The 18952-nt window shown below is 40.5% G+C and overlaps 1 long non-coding RNA gene across 1 annotated transcript in view; it reads left to right on the top strand.

The window, feature by feature from the left end:
• The window catches only part of LOC145419591 (uncharacterized), a 110306-nt gene extending 93785 nt beyond the window's left edge, over window positions 1–16521 (top strand). Inside the window, exon 3 of the long non-coding RNA XR_013900887.1 lies at window positions 16356–16521. This is a non-coding gene — a long non-coding RNA (uncharacterized LOC145419591). The remainder of the gene's footprint in view (window positions 1–16355) is intronic.
• The last annotated feature ends 2431 nt before the right edge of the window (window positions 16522–18952 follow it).

Here is an 18952-nt window from a genome sequence, read left to right as displayed (position 1 = left end):
TAATCACAGGAGTCAAACATGTGTCCACTGTATATGTTTAAAAGTAAGCTAGTCAGTTTTGAAGATTAACAAAGACTAACACTGAGCAGTGCTGATTTTCTAACACTGGAAAATAACTCAAAATGTTAGAAATATTCGAGTGTTAGAAAATCAGTGTTAGTCTTTGTTAATCTTCAAAACTGACTAGCTTACTTTTAAACATTTAAACACTGTCAAAAGTGTTAATTTAACACTCAACAGTGTTGTATTTAACACTCAGAGGAGTGGACCCATATAGACACTCTCTAGTGTTAATTTAACACTGGAGATTTTGCTGTGTATAAGGATGTTATGTGTTTGTAGACTTTCTGCCCAGTTTGACCCATTTAGCAGAAGTCAGCCTGTTTAAGGCTCTGATATCTATTCTGTATGACTTAAAGCAGTTATGACATGGTCTGATTTTCTCACCAAATTAATGAATATTTCATATATCAGTCTACTCTTCATTCTATCAGAAACAGTTATCACAGCTTGTACATTTTCTTTTTACACATGTATGTAAGCATTGAGCCAAATTTAGTAATGCCAACATATTAAAAGAACAACATTTGTCTCTTATATATAATACATCTATATATACACTGTCACAGATACTTGTCTTTGAGTGAAGATTTGAGGTGATAAGAAATATAAATAACTGCAACTTGAATCTTTACTGAAGCTCAGTATTTGACACAGAGTTCATGTTCACTTCTGTAATAACTAATAATGATTAATATAATAACTATAATATTGGCCATATTATATTTACATTACCAAAGTGATATGACTTTAGTCTCACGAACAACATTACAGGGCTCTAGAGTGCGACCAATTTGGTCGCAAATGTGACCAAATTTTTCAGTGGTGCGACTAAAAAGAAAAATTTGGTTGCACCTTTGCGACCAAATGTTCGGGTAGCAAAAAAACAAAAAATCTGCAACCTTCCCTGTGGTCAACAACAGACACACATTATGCCCCTATCGTGGACTAAACCAATCAGAGATAGTAAGGGGCGGGACCTCTCTGATTGGCCGTGGTCCAGTTGAAAGTGCAGGTGGAAGTGGGAGGTGAGTAGCTTGAATAAAGCGATATCAATTCATTAAATCCTGAATCGACTTTTAAATATAACTGTGTTTTGCCAGAAACGCCAGATTCTCAGATTAACACCAGCAGTGCCCAGCCTTCTACCTTTCTACCTTTAAAACCCACCTTCCAGCCAAATGGCTGGTAGGCTTTTAGCTAGGCTTTAGCTTCAGCCAAGTGGAAGCTAAATTGTCTAGTCATTCATATGTAAATTAGGTTGTTATCTGGGAATTCTGGAGGGGAGTGGGGGTGTGTGAATGAGGGGGTGGGGGAGTTGCTAAAAGCTGTGAACTTCCTTTTGTGTTCGTCTTGATGCATTCTCAATCATCCAGGGAAATAAATCTCCAAAAGTCACCAACTTGGAGTGGTTAGTTTCCTGAGCCACAAGGAAACTTGTGTTTCAGTTTGCCATCTTAGGGAGAAATCAACACACATGGGTGTATGTCCTTTGTTGCTGAGATTTATTGATAAAAACAGTACAAAAAACCAACCATTTGTACACATATTTACAAATAATAATAAAAAGTGAGTACATTTCAACATTTTCTGTCACCCTTTACAACAAAACAAAGTGTGGCGTGGATGTGATGGACCAGATGGTTCGGGAGTACACTGTCCGCAGAGGAACACGGCGCTGGCCAGTTGCCGTGTTTTATAACATGATTGACATGGCAGCACTGAATGCACATGTGCTGTATCAAGCATGCACCGGGACGAAGGAAAGACGGGTGGACTTCCTGGTGGAGCTTGCAAGAGAGTTGGCTCACTCTCATGTAGCTGCGAAGAAGGCAAGAAAAGAACAGTTGTTTTGGACACAACCCTCCACACATAGCCCTGGAAAAAGAGCCATGTGTCAGGTCAAACACAAATGAAAGAACAATCATGCCACTGCGATGTGTTCACTGCAACAGATACACATGTGGTAAATGCAGACTACAGATACCATGGCAGTGCCAGGATTGTGAGTGATTGCTGAAAATGTTGAAATGTACTCACTTTTTATTATTATTTGTAAATATGTGTACAAATGGTTGGTTTTTTGTACTGTTTTTATCAATAAATCTCAGCAACAAAGGACATACACCCATGTGTGTTGATTTCTCCCTAAGATGGCAAACTGAAACACAAGTTTCCTTGTGGCTCAGGAAACTAACCACTCCAAGTTGGTGACTTTTGGAGATTTATTTTCCTGGATGATTGAGAATGCATCAAGACGAACACAAAAGGAAGTTCACAGCTTTTAGCAGCCCCCCTCCCCCCCCCCCTCATTCACACACCCCCACTCCCCTCCAGAATTCCCAGATAACAACCTAATTTACATATGAATGACTAGACAATTTAGCTTCCACTTGGCTGAAGCTAAAGCCTAGCTAAACACCTACCAGCCATTTGGTTGGAAGGCGGGTTTTAAAGGTAGAAAAGCCGAATGGCTGCTCTCTGGGACTCTAAGTGTTTTAAAGCTCACAAGACCATTTCAACAACAACCAAACAGCAAATGAGAGCAGGGGTCCGTTCTTCGTACCTCGCTTACTACATCCAAGATCAAATCATCGCGCTAACTTTGAGCTCGCTATTCCGGTTCTCCGAACACACCTGTTGTTGACGATTAGTATAGCTGGATGAAGTAATGTGAGATCACTGGGTGGCTTAACAGGGGCTACGCATCGATAGTAGAAACATTGATCGGCAACCCTTTGATTGGTCGGCGAAAATGTCAAAGGAGCGCGCTCAGTATTTTTCGGCAGCAGAGCAAGAACTCTTGATTGAGGGATTTCAGGAGTTTCAGAGTTTAATTAAAACGCAAGGGAACACTGCAAAGGCTGCAAAAGCAAGGAGAGAGGGCTGGCAGAAAGTTGCTGACAAATTAAACTCGTAAGTACTTTATTAATAATAATAATAATAATGGATTGGATTTATATAGCGCTTTTCAAGGCACCCAAAGTGCTTTACAATGCCACTATTCATTCACTCCCACATTCACACACTGGTGGAGGCAGCTACAGTTGTAGCCACAGCTGCCCTGGGGCAGACTGACAGCCCCAGGGCAGACGCAGGCCCCTCTGGCCCACACCAGTAGGCGGTAGGGTAAATCTATTATATTATATTACATTATATCCTCTTTCACATTAGAGCCACAACAGGACCCACTAGAACATGGGAACAAGTAAAAGTGAAATATAAGAATATTCTACGGAATGGTAATATTTATCACTTATATTGCTTTTAGTCTCTTGGAAAGAGACCCTGAAATAATCTGTTTGTTTGTTCATAACAGCACCCAGGAAAAGGGCAGAGCAAAAAAAGACAGGTGGTGGTCCTGCACCCCCACTTCAAGAACAGTTTCCCGTCTCCAATCTCTGTTTTCTGTATTATTTATTCGCTTATTACCCACCAGTCTACTGTTGTTCACAGCGCTGTGGCTGCTGTCTTTTTCTTTTCTTTTTTTCACTTAAATGACCTCGGACAAGAAAGCCTTTTTTTTCTGTTGTTCAATACTGAAGAAATTTAAACTTCATATGCAGAACATTGTAGAATATTTTTAAGGTTATCTGCTATAAAAAGCCAGACCAGGAAAATCTCCTTCATGTTTTTCTGTGTTTTATTCTCAGTTACTTTCACACAAAGGCATCTGCTGTGATGTTCACAATTCTGATGAAGTCAGTACTGATAAATGATCAGAATTATAATATTTCTGACTGTCTGAGGCTAAGTTGAATCGAATCGGGACTTTGAAAACCGGAATCGAATGGATTGTAGAAATCAGTGATGATACCCAGCCCTATGAGCAGCCTAGGCACGACAGAAGTGGATGTAGCTGTAATAGGAAAATAACTATTGCTAACTTTTCTGTTAAGGCCTGATGCTTCTGAAATTAATAGCCAGTGCTCTGACACGGTGTCATCAATCTTTGAATGCTGAAAAAGCACAGTGTATCCAGAAAAACACATTATATTATATAAATTATTAGAAAATTTGTGTGCGCCTAACTTTTGTGCCGTCCGCCCATGGCAAAAAGTTAGTCTAGAGCCCTGCATTAGCTAATTGTTATTTACTAGCTTTTATTATTATTAATCCTTTATTTATCCAGGTAAAAAATCTCATTGAGATTAAAAATCTCATTTCCAAGAGAGACCTGGCATCATAGCAACAAAAGTCACATATCACATAGGTATATAACATTTAAAACAAATACAATATCCCATACAAACGTGTAAAATATACAATAACAGATCAAATTAAGAGTACATTTAAAAGCAATCACACTGAGTAAAAGAGCTGTTCTCTCGTTCCTTTAAAACAGACTTTTTTTTTTAATTTTTTTAATTTTTTTATTTTTTTCTAAATGACATCAGAAACAGCAGTATGCGACATTACGTGATGGCAGAGCTTCAGTTCATCCTTTGTCATTTTTTTTTTTTTTTTTTTTTTTTTTTTAAATAAATAGGACAGGGGGAATGAATGAGAGAGAGAGGGGGAGAGAAAGAAAGAAAACCAAAGGGGAGAAGAGACGGCGAGAAGGGGGGGGAAGAGAGAGAAAAAAAAAAAACTCCTGGGTCACCTGTATGGAGAAAAAAACAAACAAACAAACAAACAAAAACAAACAGAGGAGACAGCAAACAACAAAGAGCAACATAATAATAGAGAAAACAAAGCACCATCACAATAAACTAGCTAGTCATAGATATCAGTATTTACTAAGTAATAAACGATATTGTGCAGCACGCAAGATAGACAGCGGGTGGAGGGAGGTTTGGAGTCTTCTCCCACCCCCATTCTCTGCGGCCTGCTGGAGCGGGAGGGCTAGTAGGAGGAGTTGGCCGTCCGACTGCGGTCTGGGGTGTGGGGCCTCCCTGCTGCTGCGGAGTCGGGGTGGTCTGCCTCTCCCCACCGCAGGGAAAAGGGTAACACCACCTGGGTCTGGGTGCAATTCCCCCCTCCAGGGGCAAGGGTACCTAGACCCGGTTTGTAGAGTACGCTTGGGGAGTGTGATTGTGTGTACAGCGTCTCTTTATGTCTGTCTCCACGTTGGTTGAGTGTGGAGTGAGTGCATATGAGAGCATGAGGGTGGGAATGGATGTTTGTGTCTGTGTGTGCCTGTATGTCTGTGTCTATATGTCAGGTTGGGTATCAGACGCCACCTCTCTGGGGACACCTCAGGCCCTCCAAGGTTTGGAGGCCTATCTCCACCCACCACCACTTCCCCTGCCGGTGGCGGACTCCCTCAGGTGTCGGTGTGTTGGTGGTTCTTTGTGTCTGGGGGTGGGCGTCCGGGTACACACCGGCTCACTCCTTGGCGGCCGCTTGTCGGGGCCTGGGGCCTGGGGCTCGCTCGGGCCCCTTTGGAGGTGGGGTGCCCCCGGCCTCTCGGCCTAGGGCTCGGTCACTCAGGCGCAGCTGGGGGCCGGCGGAGCTCACGGGCGCGTCACTGCAACTCCCCCTGACTTCTGCTCCGCGGCTGCTGGGCGAGCCCTCATCTGGGACTCTCCTCAGCTCTTACTGGGACAGTGGCGCGGCTGCCTTTAAAACAGACTTAAACTCTCCCAAGGTAACCAATTCTGATCATTTCAGTTCCTTCTGCAGATTATTCCAGGAAGCAGGGGCAGCATATTTAAAAGCCCTTTTCCCCAATTCTGTTCTAATTTTTGGGACAATCAATTGTATGATTTAGCTAATCTTAAAATGACTGTTCAGTACAGAAATGAAGCCCAACAATCATGTTTTACAGTCCTGTGGTTTCAGCCTCAGATACCTATCAAATCACACAAAGCTCATGTAGAAACAAACAAACAAATGAACAAAATATGTTCTCTTCATTTCTGTCAAACAAAGCTGTATGACACGTTTCCAGCTGTTAGTATCATGGTTGCTAGGCAACCTGGGCAGCGCGACGGAGACTAGATCGTCCAATTTCACAAGCCTACAAGCCTTGCAGTTCCAGCCTTAGCGGTCTTTGAGTACGCGGCCCTTGTGGACCGTTAAGGCTGCGTACTTTAAGGCTGCAGACCCTGAATTGGGATACAGCCCATGTGTTTGCAACAATCTTGCCATTTATTTTGCAAATCGAGCTCAACACTGCCCCTAGCATCCTGGAGCAGTTCCTTTGTGTTTTGGAGTTTGCATGTGTTTTGGATTTTGTACGTGTTCTGGGCCCTATTTCAGGAAGCCGGTTTAGAAAACTCAGAGTTAAAAATGATACACGGGGTTGAGTAACCCCGAACTGTCCAACTCGGAATATTCGGTTTCAGAAAGGCTGATAACAATTAGTTCAATCAACGCGGAGTTGCTTTAACCCCAAATTAAGGGCACGCACGAGGATACATAAAGCCCTGATTAGTGGAGCACAGATTAAGCGAGTCACCATGGAGACGGAGGGAAAGAAGGCGCGGTCAATGTATTTTACAGCGCTTGAGGCCGAAATTCTGATGGCAGTATATGCCGATAACATGCAAATTCCGCGGAAAAAAGGTAACACAGCCTCAGCTGCAAAAGAAAGGGAGCATGCATGGCAAAACATAGCCGACAGAGTCAATGCGTGAGTGTTAATTTAAACATTGATCTAGGGATTTCCACCTATTTAACACGTTATTTTATTTTATATTTTATACTGTCACGGTTCTGGGTCCGTTGGACCCAGTATTTTGAGTTTATTATGTTTTGGTTCACTTTTGCATCATGGATTATTCTTTGTTTCTCTGGTACTTTGTGTTTCAGTTATCTTGGTGTTTTGGATTGTTTCTCATTCTCTTGTTGTGATGTTTATTATTCCATCCATCCATCCATCCATTCGCTTCCGCTTTTCAGGGTCGCGGGGGGTGCTGGAGCCTATCCCAGCTGTCATAGGGCGAGAGGCGGGGTACACCCTGGACAGGTCGCCAGTCTGTCGCAGGGCCAACACACAGGGACAGACAACCATTCACACTCACATTCATTCGAACATTCACACCTAGTGACAATTTGGATTATCCAATTAACCTATCCCCACAAGCTACATGTCTTTGGACGGTGGGAGGAAGCCGGAGTACCCGGAGAGAACCCACGCAAACACGGGGAGAACATGCAAACTCCACACAGAAAGACGGTGGAATTGAACTCAGGACCTTCTTGCTGTGCGGCAACAGTGCTAACCACCGTGCCACCGTGCTGCCCATGTTTATTATTATTATTATTATTATTATTATTATTATTATTATTATTATTATTATTATTATTATTATTAGAGTTTCATGTTTCTATTATCCATGTTTTAGGAATGGTGGTTTAATGTATAGTTCAGTTCCATGTTTCATTTTCTGTCTCTGTGTTGAGTCCATGTCTCTGAGTTGTGATTCATGTTTCCTGTTTTATTGTGAAAGTCTTTGTCTTATGTTAGTGTGTGCAGCTTTGTTCCCCATGTCTCGTTAGCCCTGATCTCTCCCAGCTGTGTCTCCCTTCTGTGGCCCATTTCCTCATTACTACCCTGTGTATTTAAGCCCTGTGTTTTCCCATGCCCAGTGTCGCGTTGTACCCACAGATTATGCCTGTGTGTCCTTGGTCTCAGTGTTCCATCCTCACTTCATGTTTGTTTTCCTGCCAGTAATAAAGCTGAGGTTTTTGAGTTACATTCCGTTTTCCGAGTCCTGCATTTGGATCCTCATCTCTGCCTGCCCGCACACAGAACCCTGACATATACATTTTATTTTGTGATGTGATGTGAGCGCAGGTGCAACCCAAAAGGCCCCAAACATTCCTGGCAGCAAGTAAAAATGAAATATAAAAATATAGTCCAAACAGGTAAGGTGTAATTGTATTATGAGCCATAGTGCTTGATCTGTTTGTCCGATGTAAATCAATTGCAGTTAGAGGCTACATTAATTTCCCCTCTGTAAGCACTTATTGAAATTATCTGAGCACATTACAAGTACATATTTGCTTACTCTGTATGCTCAAATGTGACCCGTTATAGCCAACAGAAAAAAAGCGGAGGCCCGAAAAACAGGTGGGGGTCCTCCGCCACCACCACTCACAGAGGCTGAGCAGTTGGCTTCCACATTTGTGATAATGTTGGCAGCATCACATATGATCTTCACAGTGCAGAGAACACAAATTAGCATCCATTACTATAATGAAATAATTTGTTAGTTTGAAATGCTACAGGGAACTATGTACCTGTACATTAATGCTGTGGAAAGACTTCCTGTTCACATAGTCTCCTTCATTTACTGAAGGAGCAATGATTGGAATGTGAGTGCCATCTATACAGCCAATCACGCCTGGGAACCGTGAGAATAAATGTAAAATTTAAGTAGTAGTTCAAGTATCACCACATCATGAATTAAGTTTCGTTCATCCTGATACCTGCAATTTTGTGGCATCCCTCTTTGATAAATCTTGTGGGTCTATGACCGGGGAACACCACAAACGAGTACAGGAGACGTTTCAGTGCAACTGTAACATTCCTGACTGCCCGAAAGACGGTAGCCTTGGAAACGTGCTCAGCGTCACCAATATTATACAGAAAGCTCCCGTTTGCAAAAAACCGAAGTGCAATACAAATAATATGTACAGAACTGAGAGAATGTCTGCGATGTGTCACATGAGCAATATTAGGCCTGAGGATGTTATTCAAATAAATTATAGATTGTGCTGAAAAACGGTAACGTTCGCACAGGAGATCATCAGGAAATGATAAAATGTCCGAACGCGCTCTAATCACTCTCTCCCGGCGGAGAGCTCTGCGGAGAATTTGGGCTTCAACATCTACTGGCTCTTCAAGGAAGGGGCACGCCATGTCTGACACTTCCTACAGTCAGGTTTCTGACAAAGAGGCGGAGAAAGTCAGGGTTAGTTGAAGTAAACCTCCTAGGGGGCAGGTTAGCTTCACGGAGTGTGTCGTCATAGTAACTCACTCAGAATTAATCTAAACTCGCTTTGTGAAACCGAAAACCCAGAGTTTTCGTTAACTCAGGGTATACTTACTCAGAGTTTGCACTAAACCGGCTTCCTGAAATGGGGCCCTGGCGTTTGCATGTGTTTTGGATTTTGTACGTGTTTTGGAGTTTACATGTGTTTTGGATTTTGTACGTGTTTTGGAGTTTGCATGTGTTTTGGATTTTGTACGTGTTTTGGAGTTTGCATGTGTTTTGGATTTTGTACGTGTTTTGGAGTTTGCATGTGTTTTGGATATTGTAAGTGTTTTGGATTTTGTACGTGTTTTGGAGTTTGTACGTGTTTTGGATTTTGTACGTGTTTTGTATTTTGTACGTGTTTTGGATTTTGTACGTGTTTTGTATTTTGTACGTGTTTTGGAGTTTGTACGTGTTTTGTATTTTGTACGTGTTTTGGATATTGTAAGTGTTTTGTATTTTGTACGTGTTTTGGAGTTTGCATGTGTTTTGTATTTTGTACGTGTTTTGGAGTTTGCATGTGTTTTGAATTTTGTACGTGTTTTGGAGTTTGCGTGTGTTTTGGAGTTTGCATGTGTTTTGGATTTTGTACGTGTTTTGTATTTTGTACGTGTTTTGGAGTTTGCATGTGTTTTGTATTTTGTACGTGTTTTGGAGTTTGCATGTGTTTTGTATTTTGTACGTGTTTTGGAGTTTGCATGTGTTTTGGATTTTGTACGTGTTTTGGAGTTTGCATGTGTTTTGGAGTTTGCATGTGTTTTGGAATTTTGTACGTGTTTTGGATTTTGTATGTGTTTTGTATTTTGTACGTGTCTTGGAGTTTGCATGTGTTTTGGAGTTTGCATGTGTTTTGTATTTTGTACGTGTTTTGGAGTTTGCATGTGTTTTGGATTTTGTACGTGCTTTGGATTTTGTACGTGTTTTGGATTTTGTACGTGTTTCGGATTTTGTACGTGTTTTGTATTTTGTAAGTGCTTTGTATTTTGTACGTGTTTTGGAGTTTGCACGTGTTTTGGAGTTTGCACGTGTTTTGTATTTTGTAAGTGTTTTGTATTTTGTACGTGTTTTGGAGTTTGCATGTGTTTTGGATGTTGTACGTGTTTTGGAGTTTGCATGTGTTTTGGATATTGTTAGTGTTTTGGAGTTTGCATGTGTTTTGGATTTTGTACGTGTTTTGGAGTTTGCATGCGTTTTGTATTTTGTACGTGTTTTTTGGAGTTTACATGTGTTTTGGATTTTGCATGTGTTTTGGATTTTGTTCGTGTTTTGGAGTTTGCATGTGTTTTGGCGTTTTCATGTGTTTTGTTGTAGTTTTCTCTTGTCCCCTCCCCAATAATACCAGGAGTGACATGTTTAGCTGCATGTTTTCCTTAAACTGGTGGCTGTCTGAGTGGTGTCCCAGAAATGATGTGGGCTTCATAGATAATTGGCAAACCTTCTGGAGGAAACCTGGTGTTGTTAGGAGAGACGACATCCATCCCACATTGGATGGAGCAGCTCTCATTTCTAGAAATATGGACACATTTATTAAACCCCCCAAAATATGACTATCCAGAGTTAGCACCAGGAAGCAGAGTTGCAGTCTTACACGCCTCTCTGGAGCTTCTCTCCTCCTGCTACCCCCCCCCCAAAGACCCATCTCCATAGAGACTCTTTCAGCTCCCAAACAGACAAAAAACAAACTAAAAACCAGCAATAAACAATTTAAACATAAAAAATGACAAAGAAATAATACAGTATCCACATCTGAACCAAAGAATGAAACAGTGAAATGTGGATTATTAAATATTAGGTCTCTCTCCTCCAAGTCTCTGTTAGTACATGACTCAATAATTGATCAACAAATTGATTTACTCTGCCTTACAGAAACCTGGTTCCAGCAGGATGATTATGTTAGTTTAAATGAATCAACACCCCCAAGTCATTCTACAGTAACTACCAGAAATCTCGAAGCACAGGCCGAGGGGGCGGTGTGGCAGCAATTTTTCACACCAGCCTATTAATTAATGAAAGACCAAGACAGACTTTTAATTCATTTGAAAGCCTGATGCTTAGCCTTGTCCAACCCAGCTGTAAAACTCAGAAACCAGTCTTACTTGTTATCATCTATCATCCACCTGGGCCTTACACAGTTTCTGTCTGATTTCTCAGACTTTTTATCTGATTTAGTTCTGAGCTCAGATAAAATAATTATTCTGGGTGATTTTAACATCCATGTAGATGCTAAAAATGACAGCCTCAACATGGCATTTAATCTGTTATTAGACTCAATTGGTTTCTCTCAAAATGTAAAAGAACCCACCCACCACTTTAATCACACTCTAGATCTTGTTTTAACATATGGCATAGAAACTGAACATTTAATAGTGTTTCCCGAAAACCCTCTCCTGTCTGATCATTTCCTGACAACATGTACATTTACAATAATTGATTACACAGCAGTGGAGAGTAGACTTTATCACAGTAGATGTCTTTCTGAAAGCGCTGTAACTAAGTTTAAGAATATAATCCACACACTGTTATCATCTTCAATGGCCTGTACCAACATAGAGCAGAACAGCTATCTGAACGCTACTCCAACAGAGGTCGATCATCTTGTTAATAATTTTACCTCCTCACTATGTACGACTCTGGATACTGTAGCTCCTGTGAAAACTAAGGTCTCAAATCAGAAGTACCTGACTCCGTGGTATAATTCTCAAACACGTAGCCTAAAGCAGATGACTCGTAAGCTGGAGAGTGTAGAATAAGGAGGGGATGTTTTTCTCATTATCATTTACTATTTTAATATGGCATTATTAGTTCATCAGAAGTATATAACCAGCTTTGCATTAAACATAAATTGAAGTTTTTGACCTTACATTATCCTTTGCATTACAGTGATTGTTATAACTTTAGTTTGATCTTTTCTTACAGGTACCAGAATAATAACATGATTTTCCATTGCAGATGTAACCATGATCATTCCATACACATTGCAGTTTGTTGCTTATTCTAGAGTTGTGCTCAAGTTAATTAAAGGTTAAAAGCTACAGCCAGCGCGAGTCTGGCTGATCTATGGAGGGCAAAGGCTTTGAGCTTGGAAGGCCGCACGCGCTTACACAGCACTTATAAGATGTTATTCTTGGTGATTTTGTGCTTAGTCATGTTCTAATATGTTTTAAGTAGAAGTAGCTGATCCAGCAATATTCATTTAATATTATATACTTGATTTAGAGCAATACACACTGATGGTCTTAACAAATGAAAGAGTCCTTGTAGCTGCCATGTTGTGTCTTAGCAGGGTACAGACGGTTCCAGGAGATGGGGGCAGTCAGCGTCTGCCCTCGGGAAGGAGACAATGTTATTCTTTGTGTTAAATAAAATTGTCAACATTGATTGTATTACACCTGTCACTACGCATGAAGGGGCGTTCTAATACCCTGATTTCATAAAACTATGGTGATGTGTTTTTTGAGACGAGATCTGAGGCTGTCTGCATACAGTGTCCATCTCCCACGTGTGTGATTATTAAATCATCGTTTGACTCAACCCGACCGGACCAGTGTTGTTATTGTGGGTTTTTCCTCTGGTGTCCATCCCCAATATTTTGAACTCGTAACAAAAGGAAATGGTGTGTCCCAAATTTAGAGGATCATCATTTAACCTGGAGAAATAGTTTGTTGCTTTATAAGAAAGCCCTCCGCAAAGCCAGAACATCTTACTATTCGTCACTGATTGAAGAACATAAGAACAACCCCAGGTTTCTCTTCAGCACTGTCGCCAGGCTGACAAAAAGTCAGAGCTCTACTGAGCCAACCATCACTTTAACGTTAACTAGTAATGATTTCATGAACTTCTTCACAAATAAAATTTTTATCATTAGAGAAAAAATGACCAATAATCATCTCACAGATGTAATATTATCTACAGCTACTCTTAGTACCATTGATGTTAAGTTTGACTCTTTTTCTCCAATTGATCTTTCTGAGTTAACTTCAATAATTACTTCCTCCAAACCATCAACGTGTCTTTTAGACCCCATTCCTACAAAACTGCTCAAAGAAGTCCTGCCATTTATTAATTCTTCAATCTTAAATATGATTAAACTTTCTCTAATAATCGGCTATGTACCACAGGCCTTCAAGCTGGCTGTAGTTAAACCTTTACTTAAAAATCATCTCTAGACCCAGCACTCTTAGTTAATTATAGGCCAATCTCCAACCTTCTTTTCATATCAAACATCCTTGAAAGAGTAGTTGTCAAACAGCTAACAGATCATCTGCAGAGCATCTGAAGAGTTTTGAAGAGTTTCAGTCAGGTTTCAGAGCTCATCACAGCACAGAAACAGCTTTAGTGAAGGTTACAAATGATCTTCTTATGGCCTCTGACAGTGGACTCATCTCTGTGCTTGTCCTGCTAGACCTCAGTGCAGTGTTCGATACTGTCGACCATAATATCCTATTAGAGCAATTAGAACATGCTGTAGGTATTACAGGTACTGTGCTGCAGTGGTTTGTATCATATCTATCTAATAGACTCCAATCTGTTCATGTAAATGGAGAGTCCTCTTCACACACTGAGGTTAATTATGGTGTGAATGTGAGAGTGAATGAATAGTGGCATTGTAAAGCTCTTTGGGTGCCTTGAAAAGCACTATATAAATCCAATCCATTATTATTATTATTATTATTAATTATGGTGTTCCACAGGGTTCAGTACTAGGACCATTTCTTTTTATATTATACATGCTTCCCTTAGGCAGCATCATTAGAAGACATAGCATACATTTTCACTGCTATGCAAATGACACCCAGCTCTATCTGTCCATGAAGCCAGATAACACATACCAATTAGTTAAACTGCAGGAATGTCTTAAAGACATAAAGACCTGGATGGCCGCTAACTTTCTGCTTCTTCATTCAGATCAAACTGAGGTTATTGTACTCGGCCCTGAAAATCTTAGAAATATGGTATCTAAGCAGATTCTTACTCTGGATGGCATTACCTTGGCCTCCAGTAACACTGTGAGGAACCTTGGAGTCATTTTTGACCAGGATATGTCCTTCAACACACATATTAAACAAATATGTAAGACTGCTTTCTTCTATTTGTGCACCATCTCTAAAATTAAAAATATCCTTTCTCAGAGTGATGCTGAAAAACTAGTTCATGCATTCATTACTTCCAGGCTGGAGTACTGTAATTCATTATTATCAGGAAGTGAAAACTCAGCTAATCCAAAATGCTGCAGCAAGAGTACTGACAGGGACTAGAAAGAGAGAGCAGATTTCTCCTGTATTGGCTTCCCTTCATTGGCTTCCTGTTAATTCAAAATCCTGCTCCTCACATACAAGGTCTTAAATAATCAGGCCCCATCTTATCTTAATGACCTTGTAGTACCATATCACTCTATTAGAGCACTTCGCTCTCGCTCTGCAGGCCAACTTGTTGTTCCTAGAGTATTTAAAAGTAGAATGGGAGGCAGAGCCTTCAGTTTTCAGGCCCCTCTTCTGTGGAACCAGCTTCCAGCTTGGATTCAGGAGACAGACACTATCTCTACTTTTTTCTTTTTATTTTAAATGTACTGAAGAAGCACTCCAAAATTATTCAGTTTTTTTTTTGTGATTAATATTTTATTGTGCTTTTAGACCACTACAGTCCACTGCAGAGACCGGTTACATCACATAAAACATCAGCATAGCAGCAGAACAGCAGCAGAGAATACAAAACCAAAATGAGGGGGACAAACAAAGCAAGAGATGAAAAACAAAACAAAACACAACAAAACAACAAAAAAGGAAGCCTGTATGAGCAGGGTTTTAAAAGTTTTGCAACTTTCATTAGTTTTTATTTTTATTTAGTTTTGACTTCAGATTTTCAATTTTATATCAGTTTTAATTAGTTTTTACCAATTGTTTGCTAGTTTAGTTTAGTTTTTATTTTTTTGAAAATCCTTAGTTTCAGTTTAGTTTTGATTAGTTTCAGTTATAGTTTTAGCTGTGTTTGCAATAATTAAGTGTAACAAAAGGTCAACAGGTCGCCTGTCTGTCGCAGGGCTAACACGCAGAGACAGACAACTCACATTTCCACCTATGGGTTCTCAGTGTTGGGGAGTAATGGAATACATGTACCGCCGTTACGTATTTAAAATACAAAATATGAGTAACTGTATTCCGTTACAGTTAACGTTTAAAAAGGTGGCATTTAGAATACAGTTACTTTGTTGAAATAAATTGATTACAGGACGGTACTTTCCTGTTTCATATTGTGGCGGGTCAGGACTGTTTGGGTTTTGTTTGACAGCTATGTTCTGTTGTTCCAGGCGGCAGCGTTACGGTTGCCATGGTTACAGGGTGACTCTCTCTCTGCGTGTTTCCTGGGTGAGAGAGCGCCTTTTTGTTGTTGTTGTGCTAAGCTAATAGGCAGAATGCTACAGATATAGCTCTAAAGAATGTAGCATCATAGGCAGTGTAGTCCGTGCTGCAGGGAGAATGGACTGCCATACCCTTTATGTACCAGTCGCATTGATTACTGTAATGCCCTGCTCTCTGGTCTTCCTAAGAAGAATATTTCAACTTTACAATTCTTGCAAAACTCGGCAGCTCGTGTGCTGACGAAGACCAGAGGGCGGGCCCACATTACACCGGTTTTAGAATCGCTGCACTGGCTCCCCGTGTGTTTCAGGATCGATTTTAAAGTTCTTTTATTGGTTTTTAAATGTCTTAATGGTCTTGGGCCTTCCTATCTCTCAGATCTGCTTTTACCATACGAACCCTCGCGGACCCTGAGGTCCTCTGGTACTGGCCTTTTGATTGTCCCTAAAGTCAGGACACATACTCACGGAGAGGCAGCGTTTCAGTGGTATGGTCCTCGTCTGTGGAACAGCCTGCCGGAGGAGCTCAGGGCCGCAGAGAACGTACATGTTTTCAAGAACAGGCTCAAGACCCACCTTTTTAATTTAGCTTTTACTTAGCGTTTATTTATTTTATGCTTATTTATTCTATCCTGTTATTCTATTATTAATTTAGGATTTACCTAATATTTGTTTGATTTTATTCTTATTCATTTTTTAATCTTCTTATTCTATTTATATTTATATTGTATCCTGTTCTTATTTATTTTATCATTTTACCCTATATATATTGTATTGCGTCATATCTCCAGTGTTTCCTCGGAGGGCGCTCTCTGCACCGGGGCTGTTATTGACCGTGGCTGCTGGGTCTCTGGGGTCCTCTCAGCCTGGCTGGGGGGCTCCTTTGCCTCCCTCCTGCTGTGTGCCCAGCCTGGAGGCTGCGGTCTGTGACCGGCTCCCGGTGCAGACGGCTCCCTGTTATAGTGTTTCCTCACTTGGCTCATGCGAGCCCAGCCCAATTTTTACTCTTTAAGTGTGCGCGTGTGTGTATGTGTGTGTGGGTGGGGGGATATATGTGTATTGAGAGTGTGGGGAGTGAGTTGGAGGGTGGGGTGGGCTGTTTTTAACTATGTAAAGCACTTTGTGCTACATTTTCTCTGTATGAAAAGTGCTTTATAAATAAAGATTGATTGATTGATTGATTGATGTGTCTGTGAGCGAGGGAGGGAAAAAAAGGAAAAGTACAAGCTGTCATCGAGGAAAAACAGGAGCTGGAAGCATGTAAATATAATAATAACCACTGCAGCCAAGAAGAGTGCCTGACGAGTCCAGTTGTAAGTAAGCTATTAAGACTCGACTGTACACCGTGTTCGTGTTTTCCTCCGAAAACAATAAGTTCCGTTGGAGCAGCCTTTCAACGCCTCTCTCTGTCTCTCGCAAGAAAAGTTGACCCACACAACAAAGTAAAGCTATTTTTCGGCTACGGAACCCACGGTATTAGTCAGAGGTCCCTTTACTACGGTTCGGAGCCATGGACCTTCAGTAATAGTAATAAATCACACAGCAATAGTACATTCACGTAGTTGTAAACAGCATGATAATATATTAAGTAATCCAAAGTATTCAGAATACGTTACTCTCATTGAGCAACGTAACGGAATACGTTACAAAATACATTTTGGGGCATGTATTCTGTAATCTGTAGTGGAATACATTTTAAAAGTAACCTTCCCAACACTGTGGGTTCTTTAAATAAATAAATAAATAAATAAATAACGGCAGATGAACAACCATTGATACCAGGCAACTTTAAATTTTATATCTTGGCCCCAATGAGACTATTAACTCTTGCAGCACCGGGTGTTCGTAATTTTGGTTCAAGTGAATTGATAAACTTTTTTAAGGCAATTGACTCACACAGTTATGTAGATATCCCCGTCCTGTTGTCCCGGGATGCATCACGCTGCCTTGCCTGGGGTTAGCTTCTGTTTTCTGGGAATGAGGGTTGAGTGTGCTCCCTTCTCAAGGTAAGCTAGGTTAGCCTTCTTGTGTGAGCTTTTCAACTGCGCTTTAAGGTTTGTGGGATTTTTTCCCTTTAGAAATGTCCCTCATAATTAGTCTCTTTCCACTACAAGACACTTGCTTTATCCAAAACACAGTCATATTCAAAGTAATCCCAAATTGGACTCTGGCGCGTTCTCCCGACTTTTCCTGACATGATTCTGCGCGTGGACGGAGCAGCAACACAGACGACTTGACTAACGTACTGGCCACCTGCTGGCATAATGAGACAGCAAGAAAAAATCTGGAAACTAAACTTCATTTTCACCCTTGACTATTGTATGACACGCACACATCAATGAAACTAAACACATTTTTGCTATAAATTCAGTTAATTTTAGTTAGTTTTGTGAACACTCATTACAGTTTTAGTTAGTTTTCCTTTTTTTGTTTTTATTTTTATTTCCGTTAACGAAAATGTTTTTTCACTTCTAGTTTTCGTTATTTCGTTAGTTTTCGTTAACGATAATAACCTTGTGTATGAGAGTTGTTCTAGTGCAGCGAGTCTGCCTAGTTGAACATGCCATACAGAAACAGGTGGGGTGGAAGGGGCCTTCAAAACTTCTGAACTGGTGGACAGAACCAAAGAGCGTGGATGTAATTGTCCGGTGAATTGGTTTGGCAGTGTGAGCAGTTGTTGGTAGACGTAAAGCCCATCTTGAACATCCGATGACCTGTATAGTGCACTCTATGTAGTATTTTGTATTGAATTAATTGAAGACTGGGATTTCTGATTAGATGAAAGGTTTTTAAGCAAATCTGAGACCAGAAGTTTTGGTCTAAGTTAACTGATAAATCCGCTTCCCATTTTGCAATAGGAAGTGATGTTGATTCATCTGTTTTAGAAAGCATTCTGTATATTTTGGATAGTAATTTGGGGTTTTTTTGTTGTTTTTTTTAATATTTTTATTGAAAAAAGAAAACAACAGTACTTGCAGTTACCAAAATACAATCAACCTTTCTTCATTTTCCTAAGTAAATAAACACACATATATATGAAAAGAAAACCCACAACGCCCCCCCCCCCCCCCCCCCCCCCCTCCCCAGTCCCACACAGTTCAACACAACCATCAATTTGGGGGGTTTTAAGAGTAAGAAATTGAACCACACTTGGTGGTGTTTGTAGTTAAACTTGACCCGGTTTAAATTTCTTTTTTACTATGGATTTAATTTGTTGATATTCTAAAAATCTTTTCTTGTTGATCCCATATTGTGTAACTAGTCCGTCAAATGAAATTAATTCTGTTCCTTCTAGTATATGTTCTAAATATTTTTTCCTTTACCACTCCAATCTGAAAAGTTTATCATATTATTGTTTTGTAATATGTCAGGGTTGTTCCAGATAGGTGTACGTTTGCATGGGATTAATGAAGACGCCGTCAATTTTAGAAACTCCCACCATGCTGTCAGAGAAGAGCTGATGTTGATGCTTTTAAAGCATTCACGTCGTTGGATGTTTGAGCTGATAAATGGTAGGTCTGAGATCTCTAGATTATTGCAAAGTGCTTGTTCTACATCTAGCCAAGGTTCATCTAAGAGGGTATGTTTTAGCCATCCTGAGATAAACTGA

This window comes from Astatotilapia calliptera, chromosome 13, assembly GCF_964374335.1.
Source record: "Astatotilapia calliptera chromosome 13, fAstCal68.1, whole genome shotgun sequence".
Lineage (NCBI taxonomy): Eukaryota > Metazoa > Chordata > Actinopteri > Cichliformes > Cichlidae > Astatotilapia > Astatotilapia calliptera.
Note: the sequence above shows the minus strand (reverse complement) of the source record. Positions and strands in the feature narration are given on the sequence as shown.